The sequence below is a fragment of the Ovis aries genome, chromosome 6 (genome assembly GCF_016772045.2).
Source record: "Ovis aries strain OAR_USU_Benz2616 breed Rambouillet chromosome 6, ARS-UI_Ramb_v3.0, whole genome shotgun sequence".
NCBI lineage: Eukaryota > Metazoa > Chordata > Mammalia > Artiodactyla > Bovidae > Ovis > Ovis aries.
Genome location: NC_056059.1, coordinates 96,700,117 through 96,711,114, shown reverse-complemented (window position 1 = coordinate 96,711,114; position 10,998 = coordinate 96,700,117). Strand labels below are relative to the sequence as shown.

The window sequence follows — 10,998 nt, the reverse complement described above, 5'->3', positions numbered from 1 at the left end:
CCATGGATTTTGAAATAGCACAGGACGTGGGATGTCAAACAGTGTAGCCTGGTGCCTAGTTAGAGCACTGGCTACACCCATAACTAGAAAAAAAAAAAATCACTACTGAGGAATGTCAGTGCACTAGGGACTGAAACTCAGAACATGCAGATAAAAACAGAACATTAAATGTATTTATATGTTGGTCTTTTGTAGTAAAATTCATCATTACCTGTTTGTTAACTAGGTAGGTTATTGATTTCTAAATTGTGCTATTTTTCCAAACAACTATCTTTATTCCAGAAGGAAAATCAAGAACACATTTCAAATTCTTTCTATAGAATTTTAGAACCTTAAGTACAATTCTGCTGGGTAATAAGTCATAACTCTCTCTATCCCTAGGATTTGGACTTTCAGTGAGTGCTGTGAGACTCAGCAGAGACAATCAGATGTGAACCATGCCCTCCAGGTGTTTACAGTCAAGTAGGGGAGATAAGAAATGCAGATAGACAACTGCAATGGAAAGCAGAGATACTTTGGCCACCTGATGTGAAGAGTCAACTGACTGGAAAAGACCCTGGGAAAGACTGAAGGTAGGAAGAGAAGGGGGTGTTAGAGGATGAGAGGGCTGTATGGCATCACTGACTAAATGGACATGAGTTTGAGCAAACTCTGGGAGATAGTGAAGGACAAGGAAGCCTGGTGTGCTACAGTCCACAGGGTTGCAAAGCATTGGACACGACTGAGAGACTGAACAACAAGGAAGGGATAGCTGAGTGCAGTTCTGAAGAAAGGGAATACCCTGAGAAGTGATGAGAAGAGAGAGAGAGAGCAAAGAAGGAAGGGATGGAGGGAGCTAGGGAAGAAAGGATAGAAGAAGGGGCTAAGGACAGAATCCGGGGAAAGCTCAGGATGAGCGGGACTAGGTAAAGGAGGAAGGTCAGTTCAAAAAGGGGAACACGTGTAGGATCTGGCTGCTCCTTAGAGGGGCCTGGAAACTGCCCTAATGCACGTGAGTCAACAGGCACAAGGCTCATCCGCCTCCCCACTGGCGATCAGCAGGGAGGCATCTGGCAAATTTGAAGCCATGGTCCTCTTGCAGAGGTGCACCAAGCCTGACTGTGTGATGTGAGTAATCGGTTCCCACAGGGTTCTTTCTCAAGTCTCTGCGTGCGTGTGTTAGCTGCTCAGTTGTGCCCGGCTCTTTGCAACCCCATGGACTGAAACTCACCAGTCTCCTCCATCCATGGGGTTTTCCAGGCAAGGATACTGGAGTGGGTGGGTTGCCATTTCCTTCTCCAGCTAGTTTTTGTGTTTTATTTTATTTTTTGTTGTTGTTTAATAAAGACTTGTTTATTTATTTACTGGCTGTGGTGGCTCCTTGTGGCTGCTCAGGCTTACTCTAGTTGCAGATGGCGGGGACTACTCTTTGCTGCAGGCTTGGACTTCTCATTGCGGTGGCTTTTCTCGTTGCAGACCGTGGGCTCTAGAGCTTGGCCTGAGTAGTTGAGGCTCCAGGGCTCTGGAGGGCAGGCTCAGGAGTTGTGGCGCACAGGCTTAGTTGCTCCGTGGCATGTGGGATCTTCCTGGACCAGGGATCAAACCAGTGACTCCTGCATTGCAAGGTAAATTCTTAACCACTGGACCACCAGGAAAGACTTTTTTTTTTTTTTTTTTTTTAAGAAAATTGAGATAGTAGATTAAAGAGTAGTAGTAGATTAAAAAGATAGTAGGTTAAAGAGTAGAATTTGCGAGGTGGGGGGTGTTGCTTTTTGCTTTATGAAAAGACTTGAACTATGTATATCCCAAAGATACAAGAGTTAACATAGAAAGTCCCTGCTCTGATGTCGAAGAAAGGAGAGAGACTAGCGGACAAGTCTTTACCACTTGAGGCAACACACTGCTGTGGTCATATACCCACTATTCTGCAGAATTAGAGCAAATTCTCAGAAGGAAGGGCTTCCCTGGTGGCTCAGCTGGTAAAGAATCCACCTGCAAGGCAGGAGGCCTGGGTTTGATCCCTAGGTTGGGAAGATTCCCTGGAGAAGCAATACTGAAGTGGGTAGCCACTCCAGTATTCTGGCCTGAAGAATTCCACGGACTGTATCGTTCACGGGGTCATGTCCGTACATGGGATGCAACTTAGCGACTTTCACTTTCACTCAGAAGGAATAAACAGCTTTGAGGTGAAGAAAGGGATTGTGAGCTGCAGGGAGGTTTGCAGAAACACGATGTTGGAATTAACTGGCCCCGTTTCGTAAACATATCAAGGATGCTGGTCCCTGGAAAGCAAGAATGTCAATGGCAAATAGTAGTATTTTTCTTGGGTTAAGCTTTGGGAACGATGCAGTGAAAGAAGGGCACAGTGACTAAGGTTCTGGCTTCTGTAATTGAAACGATTGCTCACGAGGTCAGTGTAGTGAGACATGCAAGCATGCGGATGATTGAAAGAAGATGGAAGGGAGCAGAACCAAAGAGACAGGGAGAAATGAGCAGGAACCAAGATGGTGGCTGTACTCCTCTCATGTCCTCAGAAGGGCTTCATCTGGTGGCATATAGGAGAGAGCTCAGCTTGCACTGAGGGATCCTCTGAATTGAGCTCAAATGTTGTGATCTGACGGGGTGGTCAAGTGCCAGGGCAACTACAGAGTCTCCAGTGAGGATATTTATCCCAAGAGAACAGGACACTGGCTAGATGAACCTGTGTGCAGAGCCTTGGGAGACTGAGTTCAGGAGAAGTAACCTGTTCCCAGCTCAGTCCCTTGGATGCAAGTCCATGCAAGAAAAAAAAAAGTAGGAGAAACCGATTTCTCTAAAACACCGAAGCTGGTGGAGAGCTTCTCTCCATGTAACACAAAGATGGGCATTTTACCCTACCACACCTTAAGCCAGCTCCAAGATTTGACACCCCAGCACTCTGGTGACAAAGCTTGGCATGGACTGTGACACCCTGCAGGGCAGAGGTACACCCAGGACTGGAGGGTTTATTCATGAACATGTGTTCTGCACTAACCAGTGGGCCCAGAAGAAACTTGGCAGAGGCAATCTGTAGCGGGTGCTGCTCCTCAGTCAATGGCAGGGAAAAGGCAAATGGATTCTGGCATTTCATTGTCTCCATAGGGGCAGAAATCAAGATTTTAGGTTCTGGAAAAGGCAAGTGGATTCTGGTGTCTCATTGTCTCCATAGAGGCAGAAATCAAGATTTTAGGCTCTTGAATCAAATCAATTGGCTCTGAGACGTCTAAACTTTGTAAACTTGATCATGTTATTTAGCTGTTTGAGCTGGCTTTTACTGGTACACTTAACTTTTGGGGGTCACGTAGCAAATTGTATGTATACCTCTAACATGTGGCGCAGTCAGACTGCACATAGGATTTCCGTCTGCCTGAAGTTGTATCCCCCTCACTCCTGGCTGACTCTTACTCATCTTCAGTTTTAAATGTCATTTTTTTTTTTTTCCCTGAGACATCATCCCTGAGCTCCTGTAGCCGACTCTAGATTGGCTCCCCAACATCCATTGCCACCTTCTCCTTTTTATTTAGGTATCCACTCCTCAAAGAAGGCAGTCCTGAAAAGTTCAAGGGCACATCCTGAAGAGCCTCAACCAATCACAGTAATGCCCCCTCCACCCCCGGCCCCCTTCCCAGCATTCAGACGTGGGTATGTGATTTAGTTTGGACTGATGACGAATGAGAAGTCGGTTAGAAGCTTCTGAGAAAAATTTTCCCACTCTTGAAAAAATAATACTGCTACCATGGGGCACTGTGAGGACTGTCTATCTTGGCAAGAGCTGTTCCGTCTTCCTGGGACCATAGGTGGGGCAGCCCCAAGTACCAGGCTGCCAAGTTGGAGATGGCAGCGGGGAATAACCCAAGAGGGCCTGGGGCCTTCCTGATAGCACTGAGCTGAACTCACCACAGAGCCTCTTGACCTTGGGACTTCTTGCCATATGAAACAAATTTCCTTATCATTGAAGACCTTTTAAATTGGTTTAATAATTAATAGTAGCCTCCCACGTCTAACTTATGACCTCATCATTTTTACTCTCATATTTTCCTACCCAGCATGTATCACATATATAGTTAATGCAATGTTTATTTGTTTGACGTCTGGTTCCCCTTCTGGATTCTCAAGTGCTGAGATTGCCCGATGACTTTGTTCATCATTGAATTCTCAGAGTTTTGTACTGGACCGGAGTCATAGAAACTGCTCAAGCACATTTGGGGGAAGAATGAATAAAGAGCTCAAACATGGTCCCTTTTTTCCTCCTCTTCCTCACCCTCCACCTTGTTCTCTACAATTCAGCATTGTTGACAGAGCCCAGGATCACCAGGAAGGAACCCAAGCTCTCCCTCAGACTCAGGCCCTGGGCAGCAGCCTGCACTCCATCAGTACCTTTCAAGTTTTATCTCAAGGAACAGTAATAAAATACATATTACAGGGCTGAGCCAGTACACACACACATTTACATACTTAACTAAAACCAAAGGTTTATAGAGCATATTTACTTGTATTATGTATAATGTCCCTGATATTTTTATCCTATTCTAGTTCATTAAGAAATGCAACTTCTGGCCCCAAACACCAATTTTTAGACCCATTAACTAGCTACACAGCGCCCACCCCCATCCTCCCCCAAGAACTAAATTAAATGCAAGGACTTTGAAAATCTCTGATTTTCTCTTTTTTTGTTTAACTGTTCATAAAAATCCAGGCCATTGACTTAAATGGCCATTATTACAGTGACTTAATGACTTCATTATTTTCTTTTTCCTGTGGAATTCTTTTCCTTCCCCATGTCCTCCAGTTGGGCTATTTCGAGGACCTGTGTGAAATGGAAAGACTCTGGCATATGTTCCTGAAAAACTACTCTGTACTTCGGCTTTTTTTTTTTTTTTTTTTCCAGTTAGCGGCACAGAACACACACACAAAAACCAGGACTACATCTTCCCTTCTTTGAAATGTAATGGCCCTATTCAACATATTTTACGTGGGCCCAGTTTCTCTATAAGTTTATGTATGTCCTAGTGCAGACCCGGGTTCCATGAGTCCCACTGCCCCCACTGTGGTTTAAAACCCAAAGGAGCTGGGTTCCAACATTCTCTAGAGGCGCGTGAATAGACCCTCACTGTACTTCCCTTTCCTGCGCACAGAAACTGTCCTTGTCTTCCGCGGATTTTACCAGTGAAATTCCTCTGGAGGCAGGAGCAAGGGGCACAAGCTACACGGAGATCTCACAACTCCAGGGCACAGCAAATAATGCGGTGGAGGTTTTATATATATATTTAGAAAACCATAATGTGAGCCTCAGGGGGAAAACAAAACAAAACAAAATATGTAATCAAAAGGCGACGGGGAGAGCATTACCAGCTTGGGTGATCAAGAGAGCTCCCTGACAGGAGACCTACAGACTCCGAAGGTCCCTGGAAACTCGGTGCAAACCGAAGCCCCCTCCTCGCATCATGTGAACGGGCAAACTACAGGCAAGCTATATGGCTCCAGAGTCCGGAAAAGAGCGCGTGGCCACTCTGCTCCGGGGTCACATGTCTTCTAGAAGGGCACTCGTGTGACAGCGGAGAAGAGCACGTCCAGGGTACGTGCGCCTGTTTGTGCTCTGGGAGCAAAGGCGAGGTGGGAGACAGCTTGCAGAGAAAACAAACCTGGGGTTGGGGCTGGGTCGGGGTGGGGGCCTGGTATGGGGCTGGGGGTGGGGAGGAGAGAGGCAGGAAAAGGAAAAGATGAACATCTCCCTGAACTTTCCTCTCCCCTCTTCCCAGACACTTGAAATAGAAATAATAATAACAACATGATTTTTTTTTTTTTTTTTTGCTACAACCGCGATGTTATCTCCCTCCTTAAGTTGCCCCACTCTGGAGGGGATGGGTATAAAGTGCAAACTGCGGCTGTCGCTGCTGGCGTTTCTCGAGAGTAAAGGTTGGGGCCGGCGCGAGTGCGCGCGCGGGTGACCCCACCTCCAGGGAAGCCGGCTCCCTGCTCTTGCCCGCTACCGCCCCGACTGACCCCCACCCCCTCCTTCTCCTCCTCGCCTCTCCTCCTTCCTTTCCTCCCTCCCTCTCCCTCCCCTCGCGTCTCCTCTGCACCGGCCCCCGCGGTGGAGCCAGGCGGCAGCACCCGAGCCGCCGCAGCTCCTGCCCGCAGAGCGCTCGCCGGCCACCCGGCTTCCACGTAGCCTGAGTGGCGGCGCCGGCAGCCCCGGGCCCGCGCCCCGCGCCCCGCGCCCGGCCGGGGCTGGCTACACTGACCCGCGCCCGGCTGGGGCGCCGCGGGCGGCTGGGGAGGCAGGGCGGCGAGGGAGCGGACGCCGAGACGCAGGGGCGGCGGCGGCGCCGAGGGGACCAGCTGCGCACCTGGAAAGTTACCTGGCTGTCTGGTGAGGCTGGCGGGCGGGGGGCTCGGGCCGCCGGGGTGGGGGCAAGGGTCCGGGTGCGCGCGGGTGCCGGCTGGGCGCGCGGTGCGCCTGGGTTCCACACCCAGCGGCTCCGGCGCCTGGGCTGCTGGCGTGTGGACGTGTGCACGCGGTGCGTTGGCTCCGTGGTGGCAGCCGGCCGGGAGCTCCCGGAGGCAGAGGGAGGCTACTGGATTTCCAGAAGCTCGACTGGGGAAGGGAGGGGCGCGCTCAGCCCGGGTCGGGAGTCTTCGGGTTCTCACGCCTTTAGCCCGGGGCGGCCGGCGAGACTGCTGCTCGGGGCTGGGGGCTTGGCGAGGCCGTCAGGGCGTGCGCTCCCGGCTCCGCTTCTCCAAGCTCCGGGCAGGGAGGCAAGGACTTGGGCGAGGACTTGTAAACTTGTGTGGGTGTCCTGTGTCACTCTCGGCACCTTGAGGCGCTTTCACTTTTTTTTTTTTTTTGCTCTGTTTTTCTTGATGAAACAAGAGCGAGCAAAAACGAATCTGTCACTTTGGAGATGAGCGAAAAAGCAAGGGGCTCAAGTTTGAGAACTAGGGTACAGATGCATGGCAGTTGACCCTGGCTGAAGATACAAAGAAACCATGCAGGCAGAATGAACAGGTAGAAAGGATGACGCTCTGTTCATCTCGTCGCCTAAGTGCCCAGGGGCCTCTTTATGAAGGAAGCCAGCGGCAGACACCTACCTGCCTGCGCTCCCCTTCCCCCAACAGTTCCTCAGAAATTCTCTTTTCTTTGCAAGTTTCTATGTAACTCTTGGAGAAGGCAAGCATCCCACATAACATACAGCGGCTGTCAGTACTACTGCTTAGCTTTTACACAGGAGGGTAGAAGATCATATGGTAGAGAATTCTCTTTGTAGAATTAGATAGAGGCTACCTTCCCCATTGGAACATTGCGCAACTAAAATAAAGGACTTAAAAAGATGGTACAGAGAGAGCTTTCTGTTTTACCTGAAATGCTGCATTTCAGTCCTCTGAAATCCTTACCAGTGAGGGCTAATCCACCTCCCAGTGCAGGCCTATGTTGCCTGGATGCTGCCCAAGTCTTTTGATCCCATATTGCCTCGCTTCCTCTAGGCTATTTTCCCTATCAATTATCTCCTCATCTCCTCTGTTTTCATCTTCTCTGCATTCACTGGTTCATTATTTCAGTCTTACAGGTACTCTCAAGTTTTCACTTTTCTAAAAATCCACTGCATGAACCATGGTACCATTTTGAAGTCCCTACTCTCAGTGTCAGCTCTTTCCAGGGTTCTTGGTAATCTGGTTTCTATCCCAGGTCTGCTGTGAAAGAAGACGACTTTATTTTCAGCATATTTCCTTCTGATCTCATTTGCTGTGATAGGTCTGTGGGTTGTCAACTGCAGCCTGCTTACTTCTTGGAAATCTTACCTTTATGGATTTATTTTATCTTTCTGGATTTCTTATTGTTCCTTCTCTGTCGTTATTTGCATCTCCTCCTCCTCTTCTCCTATAAATATTATTCACAAGTAGCATCTAAATGTACAAACACAACAACAGAGTCATTTCCCCCTTTTTCCCTTAGTGATCTCATTTATTAATACTCGTGGGACTTCAGCTCTTACTTCTATCAAGTATTCTTTTGCCTTGATCTTTCTTCTTTTCTGCCCTCTGCTAGACATTTCCACCTTGATGATCCGCAGGCACTTCAACAAACTCAACAACTGTATATATGGACTCATCTTCCCCTTACAGCATGCTGTTCTCTTGACTGTGCTCAGTGTCACAGTGCCTAGCCCATAGATGGTGCTCTACTCGTTTTTAATGAATGAATGAGTTCATAGTACTGCCTTCCTTCCAGCCTGCCAAGATCAAAACATTGGAATCTTTTTTTGACTCCCGTCTTGTGTGCACCCATTTAATTACTACATGCTTCCCTGGTGGCTCAGACAGTAAAGAATCTGCTTGCAATATAAGGGACCTGGATTCGATCCCTGGGTTGGGAAGACCCCCTGGAGAAAGGAATGGCTACCTACTCCGGTATTCTTGCCTGGAGAATCCCATGGACAGAGAAGCCTGGTGGGCTGCAGTTCATGGATTCCAAAGAGTTGGACATGACTGAGCAATCAATACTTTATACTACTTTTATTTTAGAAATTCTGTCCCTGCAGTATTACTCCGACTGTCTTTTATAGTTAATCCCTCTGTATCCTCTCCCTAACACAATAGCTTCTTCTTACCATGTCTAGTTTTCCTCTCATACTCCATATAGACCTGAACATTCTTCCTCTTTTCATTGCCTGTCTCTTCGACACCTTTATCTACCTCTTCAGCTTCAGCCTCTACTTATGATTGCTAAGTATTTTCAGCTCCCCTTTTTGAGTTGCTAGTTCCTCATTTCTTACCACCTACTGAACTTGACCTCAGAGTTTCCGCAGGTTCCACAAGCTGTCCAAAATCACATTCACTGTCATATCCCTCAAATCTGCCCCTCGTTTTGGTTAATAACGGCAACTCTCCTACCCAGTTGCTGCAATGGAAACTTCTAAATCTTTCTTCTTCTTGTGCGTGTATATTAAGTCGCTTCAGTTGTGTCTGACATTTTGTGACCCTATGGATTGTAGCCCACCATGGTCCTCTGTCCATGGGATTCTCCAGGCAAGAAATACTGGAGTGGATTTGGCATGCCCTCCTCCAGGGGATCTTTCCAACCCAGGGATCGAACCTGTGTCTCTTATGTCTCCTGCCTTGGCAGGTAGGTTCTTTACCACTAGTGCCACCTGGGAAGCCCATTCTTCTTATCATTGCTCAAATTCCATCAGCTACCATCTCCGGATCTACACCTATAAAACTGCATTTCTGTGTATTTACCTGCTTACCTGCGATTGTGGCCCCTGAAAATAGCTGAATGGAATGCCACAACATATGAGATATGTCGTATTTATACAAGTCACTGTAAACATTCTGAGGGATGTTTACATGGGGGGTGATGTGGTTTGGGGCACTGCAAGATACAGCCTCAGGAGTAGCTGAAACTTTGGCACAATAAGAAGCTCATATGACTGCCTGACAAGAGAAAGTAAGTCCCCAATTTAAGAGGCCATGGTCAAAGAAAACAAGCAGAAGATTCAAAACTGAGCCCAAGCTTAATAGTCACAAGGTCAGATGCTTTTAATTGTGTAATTGATATGAAATTGAGCTCTTTCTCACAAGGGCAACTCTTTGTGTTTGCTTCAGGCAGGAGCAGCAGGGTTTATATACTCAGTGATGTTTAATTATTTTCTAAAAGACATTTGGTGAGACAAGTTAAGAGTAACACCAGATGCCTCGGTTTCATATCTACTTAAAAAACTATCTGGAGAAGCCTGCATAATTCATGTGACTTCAGGCTAACCTGCCCATTTCATGAAAAAGAACCTTTTCTACTTTTCGTGATTTATTGAAAGGAAGGCAATTGCAGAGTTTTTGCCTTTAGCCATATCTTTTGCCAAATACTCTATGATAGTGTTTTTCTCTTTTGGCTACCATGGAAATGGTCCATTTTTTCTTGAGTTCCAGATATTAGGATAGGGTTGACATTCTTTTCTGATGTTTTGTCATCCCCTTTTACTTGGATTGATGTAGTAGCCTGATTTTGTATTTTTTCCTCTAAGCTCTTTTCACTCTGTTTCATATTAATTGCCAGAAAATCTGTTTGTTTGTTTTTTTTCTAAAGAACAAACCTGACCATATTACTTGAAAAAAGCTAGACCTACACTAAAATCCAGATACCATAAATGGCATATGAAAATTTTCAGTATTTTATTCTGGTTTCTTCCTTTTTCAACTTTACTTCTTAGCACTCTCCTTCACCATCATAGGTTTCAGCCTGGACCCTGAATATACTATCAACTTCCTTGCATTCACTCCTAGTACGTGTTTTGTTTTTTAATTAATAGAATTTCTTTTTTTTAGAGCAGTTTTAGGTTTGCAGAAAAATAAGGTAAAAAACATGGAGAGGTTCCATAGTCTTCCCTCCCCTTTCCTATTCTTAACATCTTGAATCGGCGCGATAAATTTTTTTTTTTTTACAACTGATGAGCAAATATGGAAATTATTAACTGAAGTCCATAGTTTACATTAGAGTTTGCTCTTTTTGTTGTTCAGTTCTGTAGGCTTGGACAAATATTTAATGACATGTATCCACCGTAACAACATCATACAGAATAGCTTCAGTGCCCAATAATTCCCCCGAAATCCATCTGTTCATTCCTGTCTCCCTCTCCCCAGTCTCCTGGAAACCACTCTTCTTTTTACTGTCTCCAGATTTCATCTTTTCCTAGACTGTCATACAAGAGTTAACATACAGGTTTTACTGACTTCTTTCACTTTGCAATCTGCCTTTAAAATTCCTCCATGACTTTTCAGGGCTTGATAGTTATTACTTTTCACCACGGAATAATAGTCCATGGTCTGTATACATCATAGTTTGTTCATCCATCCATTGAAGGACATTTAAGTGCTTGCAAGCTTTGGCAGCTATGAGTAAAACCACTGTAGACATCTGTGTACTGTTTTTGGTGAGCGCTTGTATTTTCATATTAGTTGGATAAATACCAGGGAGCATGGGTATCTCATTGTTTTAATTTGAGA

At 46.3% G+C, this 10,998-nt stretch overlaps 1 protein-coding gene across 7 annotated transcripts in view; it reads left to right on the top strand.

Annotated features, from left to right (window-relative positions):
- The first annotated feature begins 511 nt into the window (after positions 1-511).
- The window catches only part of PRKG2 (protein kinase cGMP-dependent 2), a 128,518-nt gene continuing 118,031 nt past the window's right edge, over positions 512-10,998 (top strand). For 3 of the 7 annotated variants that reach the window (XM_042251548.2, XM_027971129.3, XM_042251547.2), the window contains exon 1: positions 5,865-6,370. The gene's annotated coding sequence lies outside the window, so the exon portion shown is untranslated. Of the gene's footprint in view, positions 573-5,126; positions 5,611-5,864; positions 6,371-10,998 lie in introns of those variants that run through there. The other 4 variants (XM_060417653.1, XM_060417654.1, XM_060417655.1 and 1 more) reach the window with 4 other exon arrangements.